This window comes from Echinops telfairi, unplaced genomic scaffold, assembly GCF_000313985.2.
Source record: "Echinops telfairi isolate 266 unplaced genomic scaffold, ASM31398v2 ScPeMD7_7423;HRSCAF=8461, whole genome shotgun sequence".
NCBI classification, from domain to species: Eukaryota; Metazoa; Chordata; class Mammalia; order Afrosoricida; family Tenrecidae; genus Echinops; species Echinops telfairi.
The window spans coordinates 3386656-3394838 of NW_022111323.1; the positions used below are offsets into that span (position 1 = coordinate 3386656).

At 43.1% G+C, this 8183-nt stretch overlaps 1 protein-coding gene and 1 pseudogene across 1 annotated transcript in view; one reads left to right on the plus strand and one right to left on the minus strand.

Annotated features, from left to right (window-relative positions):
- The window catches only part of OPHN1 (oligophrenin 1), a 435527-nt gene that overhangs the window by 385300 nt on the left and 42044 nt on the right, over positions 1-8183 (minus strand). The window lies entirely within an intron of this gene.
- Positions 5572-5878, plus strand: LOC105979762 (annotated as a pseudogene).

Sequence of the window (8183 nt, forward strand, 5' to 3'; positions counted from 1 at the left end):
GATGATCCCTTCAGGACCAGTGGTGAGAGTAGTGATACCGGGAGGGTGGGGTAGAAAGGGGGAACCTATTACAAGGAACTACATATAATCTCCTCCCTGGAGGGTGGACAACAGAAAAGTGGGTGAAGGGAGATGTCGGACAGTGTAAGATATGACAAAATAATAATTTATAAATTATCAAGGGTTCATGAGGGTGGGGGGAGTGGGGAGGTTGGGGGGGGAATGAGTAGTTGGTGCCAGGGGCTTACGTGGAAAGCAAATGTTTTGAGAATGATGAGGGTAACGAATGTGCAAATATGCTTTACAAAATGGATGTATGTATGGATTGTGATAAGAGTTTTATGAACCCCCAATAAAATGATTTTTTTAAGTTAGTACCCTTCAAAATAGCCAAGCACAAATTGAAGTATCTTGGATTATACCTGACAAAAAAACAAAAGACTTGTACAAGAAAAACTATAGAACACCAATACAAGAAACCAAGAGTGACCTCAACAAATGGAAGTATATACCATGCTCGTGGATCAGAAGACTCAACATAGTAAAGATGTCAGTTCTGTCCATGGCACTATATAAGTTTAATGCTATCCCAACACAAATACCATCATCTTTCTTCAAAGAAATGGAAAAACTGATTACAAACTTCATATGGAGGGTATACACCTAGGATTAGCAGAACTCCTCAAGAAGAAGGACAGAGTGGGAGAGCTTGCTTTACCTGACGTTAACACCTATGATACAGCCACAATGGTCAAAACCACACGGTATTGGCAAAATGACAGATACTCAAACCAATGGAAAAGAACCGAAAACTCAGAAATAAAATAATCTGCATACAGACAACTGCTCTGTGATAAGGGGCCAAAAAATATCAAATAGGAAGTGGATGCCCTCTTCAACAAATGGTGCTGGAAAAAATGGACATCTACCTCCAGAAAAATGAAGTAAGACCCTTACCTCATTCCAGGCACAAGAATAAACTCAAGGTAGTCACAGACTTTAAGGTAAAACCCCAAGCTATTAGGGCTGTCAATGTGGGAACTGGGAAATACCTGAGAACATTGGAGCAAGGAATACATAGGCCATTGGACACAAATACAGATGAGGCACAAATTCATAAGTGGGATATACTAAAGATAAAACACCTATGTACATAGAAATAATTCACCAAAAGAGTAATAAGAAAGACCATGGACTGGGAAAATATCTTTGGCGATGACAAATCAGTACTCTTCTAGCTTCCAAAAAGAACAGAAAACTAATTGCCCACTGAGGAGGTGGGCAACGGACCTGAACAGAAGTTTCACAGGGGCAGAAATCCGAATGGCCAATAAACATGAGAAAATGTTCCCAATCAATAGTCATAAGAGAAATGCAAATGAAAACAACTATAAGACACCATCTAACACCCTCAAAGATAGCCCAATTAAAAAACTCAGAGAGTAACAAGTGTTGGAGGGGCTGTGGTGAGATACGAACTCTCCTCCACTGCTGATGGACCTGTATGTATGTACAGACATTATGGAAATTGATTTGGCGATATGTGAAACAAATGGAGATCAATATAACCCAGCAATCCCCCTACTGGTCATATACCCAGAAGAGGCAAAAAAGCAAGCCATGGACAGACATCTGTGCTCCAATGTTCATCACAGCACAGTTCACAATTGCAAGGAGTTTGAAATAACCTAAATTTCCATCAATGGATGAATGGATTAAAAACTGTGGTTCATACAAACAATGGAGTACTACACATTCCTACAATGCAGTAATGAACACATGAAGCACATCACAGCACGGGGAGAACTGGAGATAATTATGATAAGTGAAGTAAGCCAAGCACAAAAGGGCAAGTACAACATGAGTGCACTAAGGTAAGCTTAAAAATGCAAAAAGGGAGTTGGGGAAAAGCTACTGTATACATACGTTCCTGGGGTGAGGTCCAGGTAGTATGGCAGCGGCCAGACCCAATCCAGGGATACATATGTGGCAGCCAACTAAAAAGTAGGGGGGGGTGGCATGAGAAGTGGGAGACCAGGGCACTAACTCACCCAAGGGGAAGGTGTTTATATCTCCACAGGAGAGGGAGAGAGGAACCAGACTTCAACTCAGTGCGCCAAAACGTGAATGCAACATACCAGCACGAAGCAGGGAACCAATAGAGAGGTCTGCGGGGCCAGCTCCAATCCCAACTTTGTGGACACACCCCGCCTCCTCCAAGTATAATTCACTTTGGAGGACAACACTGGAGCTACAGCTCAGGGAGAGAGAGACACCTTGTCAGAGCACACAGGAGCAAACCAAGGGGGAAGGAAGGAGAGTGGAACACATCATGGCCCACCAAACCTTCAGGATGATATTCCTGCTCAGAGCAGCCAATGCACAGAGGGAACCAAAGGGCTGACCGCACCACAAGACAGGACATCCCTCACTGACCCATAGTGCTTTAAGGAACAACACTGGAGGCACAGTGTGGGAATTATGCCGGATCTGACAGCTCCACGCCAGGGTGAAATGCTAAGGGCATTCAACAGAGAAGAAAGGGGAACAAAGCAATGAAGTCCCCAGGGAATACCAAAAATAGACGTTGGGGCCAGGGCATAGCACCCCATCAGACTAGACTGGAAAACACTCCTAAGGGTCAAAAAAACAAAACAAAACTGGAACCATTTATAGGATTTTTTCTTTTTTGTCATTGGGGTTTTTTGGTTGTTGTTGTTTGGGAGTTTTCTCTTGTTGTTTTGTTTTGCTCTGTGTTGTTTTTGTGCTTTGTGTTGTCTGTGCATGTCTATCTAGATAAGATAGGTGTGATAAACAATCTGGAGGAGAAAATAATAGAATCGACATTTCCAGGGGGACAAGGGAGAGGGGTAGCAGGGGAAAGGAAGTGAATATTAACAAACCGAGGGGCAAGGGAAAAACAAGTGATCTAAAATTGATGGCAAAGAGGGCATAGGATGCCTGGTAGGGCTTGATCAAGGGCAATGTAATTGAGAGGAATTACTGAAATACAAATAAAGGTCAAACATGATAGTGGGACAAGAGAAAAGTAAAAGGAGATAGAGGACATAACTAGGAGGCAAAGGGCATTTATAGACATCTAAATACAGGCATGTACATATGTAAATGTATCTATACACAACATTGGGCCTCTACTCAAGAACTCCCTCAACACAAGAACACTGTTCTAATAACCTGGCATTCGGTGACGCTCACCTTCCCAGCACAATCGCTGAAGGCAAAGTGGGTGCATAAGTAATTGTGGTGAGGGAAGATGATCGTTCCCGGCTATCAAAAAATATAGTGTCTAGGGCCTTAGAGGCTTGAAGATAAACAAGCGGCCATCTAGCTGGGAAGCAACAAAGTCCACATAGAAGAAGCATACCAGCCCATGTGATCATGAGGTGTCGGTGTCGATGGGATCAGGTATCAGGCTTCAAGGACCCAGAACAAAAAATAAGATCACTGTGAATGAGGGGGAATGCAGAGTGGAGACCCAAAGCCCATTGTAGATAATTGGACATCCCCTTACAGAAGGGTCACTAGGAAGAGACAAGCCAGTCAGGGTGCAGTCTTTGAAAGTTACAGCTTTCCTCTAGTTCTTTAATGCTTCCTCCCACCCACTATCATGACCCCAATTCTACCTTACAAATCTGGTAAGACCAGAGCATGTGCACTGGTATAAATAGATAAGCGCTGGAAACACAGCGAATCCAGCACAGATAAACCGCTCTGGACCAATCATGAAAGCGATATCAGGAGGGGAAGGGGAAGGTGAGTGGCGAAAAGGGGAAACAATCACAATGATCTACATATAACCCCATCCCAGGGGAACAGACAACAGAAAAATGGGTGAAGGGCGAGATAGATCAGTGTAAGGCATGAAAATATAATAATGATTTATAAATTATCATGGGTCCATGAGGCAGAGAAGGTGGGGGAGGGAGGGACAAAAATGAGGACCCGATACCAAGGGCTCAAGTAGAAAGAAAATGTTTTGAAAATGATGATGACAACAAATGTAAAATTATGCTTGAAACAATTGATGGATGGATGGATGGATTGTGATAAAAGCTGTATGATTTTTTTAAAAAGAAGAACAACATTGAATGTAAATGGGCTGAATTCACCAGTTAAGAGACAACTACTAACAGAATGGGTAAGAAAAGTGAACCTTTAATATGTTGCATACAGGAATCGCACCTTAGATACAAAGACAAGCACAGACGAAAGATTAAAGGATGGGGGAAAATATATCAAGCAAATGACAGTCAAAAGAAAGCAGTAGTAGAAATATTAATCTCTGAAAAAATAGACATCAAAGTAAAAAACATAATGAGAGACAAAGAAGATAACTATATAATCATTGAAGCTTTAACTGAACAAGTAAACATAACCATAATTAATATATATGAACCAAATGAAGACCTTTAACAAACATTAATCAAATTCTTAACAGAAACTAAGAGGCAAGTAGACTATAATATGATAATATTAGAGATTTTAACACACTACTTTCAAGAAAAGATCAATCAACTAGAAAGAAAATCAATAAAAATACAGAACTGTTGTTAGGTGCCCTCAAGTCAGTTCCAACTCATAGGGACCCTATGTACAACCAAATGAAACACTGCCCAGTCCTATACCATCCTCACAATTGTTCTTATGTTTGAGTCCATTGATACAGCCACTGTGTTGATGCATCTTAAATTTCTTCCACATTTTCACTGTGACTCTACTTCACCAAGCATGTCCTTCTCCAAGAACTGGCCTCTCCTGATCACATGTCCAAAGTATGTGAGATGAAGTGTCTCCAACCTTGCCTCTAAGAAGCATTCTGCCTGTACTTCTCCCAAGACAGATTTATTTATTCTGTTGGCAGTCCATGGTCCTTTCGATATTCTTCTCCAGCAATCATAATTCAAATGCATCGATTCTTCTGTCTCCCTTATTAAATGTCCAACTTTCATATGCCTGTGAAGTGACACACAAGCTACCACTTGTCTGTCATTTTTGTGGTAGCTTTAGTGTTGCTGCCATGCTGGAAGCTATGTCACCAGCAGAGTCACCAAAAGTGAAGTTTTCAAGAGAACTTCCAGACTAAGAACAGACTATGGAGAAGGAATAAACTGTCCACTGCTGAGGAATTAGCCACTGAAAACCTTATGGACAGAAACAAAAGTGTCAGATACAGAACAACTAGACAGCATAATTCATCAACTTATATTTTGGCCTTTTTAGACCTATACAGAACACTTCACCCAACAAAACGCATTTCTAGTGGTCATAAGTAGATGATATTTTAGGCCTTAAAACAAACATCAATAACTTCAAAAAATTGATACAACAAACCAGTTTTTCAGATCACAATGCCATAAAATTAAAAACCCACCATATAATAAGCAACCCGACTCCACCGCCACCCCATAAAATCAAGTGCATGGAAAGTGAACACTTTATATAAAAGCCACTGAGTAACTGAAGAAATTAAAAACAATTTTAAAATATTCCAGGAAGTAGGGCGATGTGTTGAAAGTTAGGGTTACTTCCCGAAAGCTTGGGTTTCCCAAGATGGCAGCACCTTTGTCAGTGGAGGTGGAGTTCGGTGATGGTGTGAAGCGCCTGTTCAATGGTGTAAAGAAGCAGCAGGTCACCTTGCCTGAGCAAGAGGAGCCCTGGGGCATCTGAAACCTCCTGGTCTGGATCAAGAACAGCGTGCTAATGGAGCAGCCAGAGTTGTTCAATCCAAAGAAACAGTGTACACTTAGGAATTCTGGTGCTGATTAACAATGCCAACCAAGAATGACTGGGTGAGCTGGACAACCAGCATCAGGATCAGGACAGCGTCCTCTTCATAGACATACTGCATGGAAGCTAAGGGTCCCTCCCTGGGCCTGGGTACCCAATGAGTGGGAAAAACAAAACCATCAAATGTCCCCTTGGACCCTATTTCCAGATCTCCCTGTCCCCCTTAGCTGCCTTCTTCCCTGCTCTATCCTCTGAGCTCCCTCTAGGCAGGGGTAAGAGGGCAGGTGCTAAACATGAGCCTTTCTCAGGCATGTGAGCAAGGGTAGGATTTGTCAGTAGACGCAGTCTCTGTGGTCAGGTTATTCATCTGCTTTGGGGGCCTAAGAACAAGCCTTGCTCCCTCTTTTTCTTTGTCTCCATCTAAGAGTGATTCTCTCCAGACCAAGGCATTTTTGTGTGGAACATGACTGGACATAAAAGAGCTGGTGGAAGCCTCTCTGCTTCAAGATCAAAGTCTCTGCCTCAGTTTCACTGTCTGAACCTCAGAGGGCTAAGACCCCACTGATATCATTATAGAAGCCCAGCTGGGGTTCTATATTCAGTGTTGAACCCTCCCCACCACCACCCAGCAGCTGCTCTTCCAACCACAACCCTCCTCCTGCTCCCCTTACCCCCATTCCTTGACCCTGGCTGGCCTCACCCAACACAGGCCACCAGGTGGGCTCCTAAGACCTTCCTACATCCAAAGGCTGCTGCTACGCATCCTGCAGGGTAGTGAGGAGGAGAAGGAAGTAGTTTGACCTTTGAACCAGCTCATAAAGGTCTGGTGGGGTTAGCGTGCTTCAGTTTCCTCTTCAACAACAGTGAGAATACTTATTGTAATAAGCGTGCCCATCTGGACACTTGGGAGATACCCAATGGCCCAAATGTATCCCTTCCTAACTCTTTGCTGTAATCAGGATGGGGACAGGCTGAGCCTGGTAGGCAGAGTGATTTGCCCCTCCTCCCTACATCCGTTTGAGAAGTATGGCGCCTCAGTGCTGGCAACAGCGGGTCTTGAGCAAATAAAAGATTAGGTTGTTTGCTAAAAATGATAATGATAATATAATTCCTTGAAACAAATGTGAACAAAAATACAGGATATCGCTGATGGCATGCCTGTGAAGGGAAGTAGATGAGCAGTAGATGGAATTGAAGGGGTGGAGGATACACCCTCGCAGCCCTACCACTGGGGGTCACTTTGAGGGCAGCAAGCTTTGAGAGGTGGGACGTGGGGGTAATTCACTTTGGCCAGTGTGACACTGCTCTCCTTTAGGCCAAGTGGAGCCACTCGTGGAGTACTTGTTATCTAAAAAAAAAAAACTAGCACCTTAAGCACTTTTGTCCCTACTGTCCCCTGTGCCAACATAATGTCCCCCATGGGGACTTGAACCCCAGTGCCTTTTCCTTGGCACCAGAGGCATGTGTAGAAGTGACTGTAATGCCACCTTTGGATGTTGGGGGTCAGCTCAATGACCACCCTGTCATGTTCATGTTTTGTATAATAAAGGCTTGTGCCGCTGTTCCTTGAAAAAAAAATACAGGATACCAAAATCTCTGGGTCATGGCAAAAGCAGTACTCAGACGGCACTTTATAACAATAACTACACACATCAAAAAGGCAGAAAGAATTAAAATGAATACCCTAAGACATCAACTACAGCAATTATAGAAAGAGCACTAAAACAAACCCTCAAACACTAGAAGAAAAATTATAAAGAGTAGGGCAGAAATTAATCCCCCCAAAAAAAATGTTTAACGTTTTTTTTTATCATTTTATTGGGGGCTCATACAGCTCTTATCACAATCCATACATACATCCATTGTGTCAAGCACATTTGTACAACTGTTGCCCTCATCAGCCTCAAAACATTTGCTTTCTACTTGAGCTCTTGATATCAGCTCCTCATTTTCCCCTCCCTCCCTGACCCCCTCCCTCATGAACCCTTGATAATTTATAAATTATAGTTATTTTGCCATGTCTTACACTGTCCAACATGTCCCTTCACGCACTTTCCTGTTGTCCATCCCCCAGGGAAAGAGTTATATGTATATCATTGTAATCGGTTCCCCCTTTCTACCCCACCTTACCCCCACCCTTCCAGTATGCCACTCTCAGCACTGGTCCTGAAGGGTTCATCTGTCCTGGATTCCCTGTGTTTCTAGTGCCTACATGTACCAGTGTACATCCTCTGGTCTAGACTGATTTGTAAGGTAGAATTGGGATCATGATAGTGGGGAGGAGGAATCATTTAGGAACTAGAGGAAAGTTGTGTGTTTCATCATTGCCATACTGCACCCTGACTGGCTCATCTACTCGCCACGACCCTTCTGTAAGGAGATGTGTGGTTGCCTACAGATGGGCTTTGGGTCCCCACTCCACACTCCCCCTCATT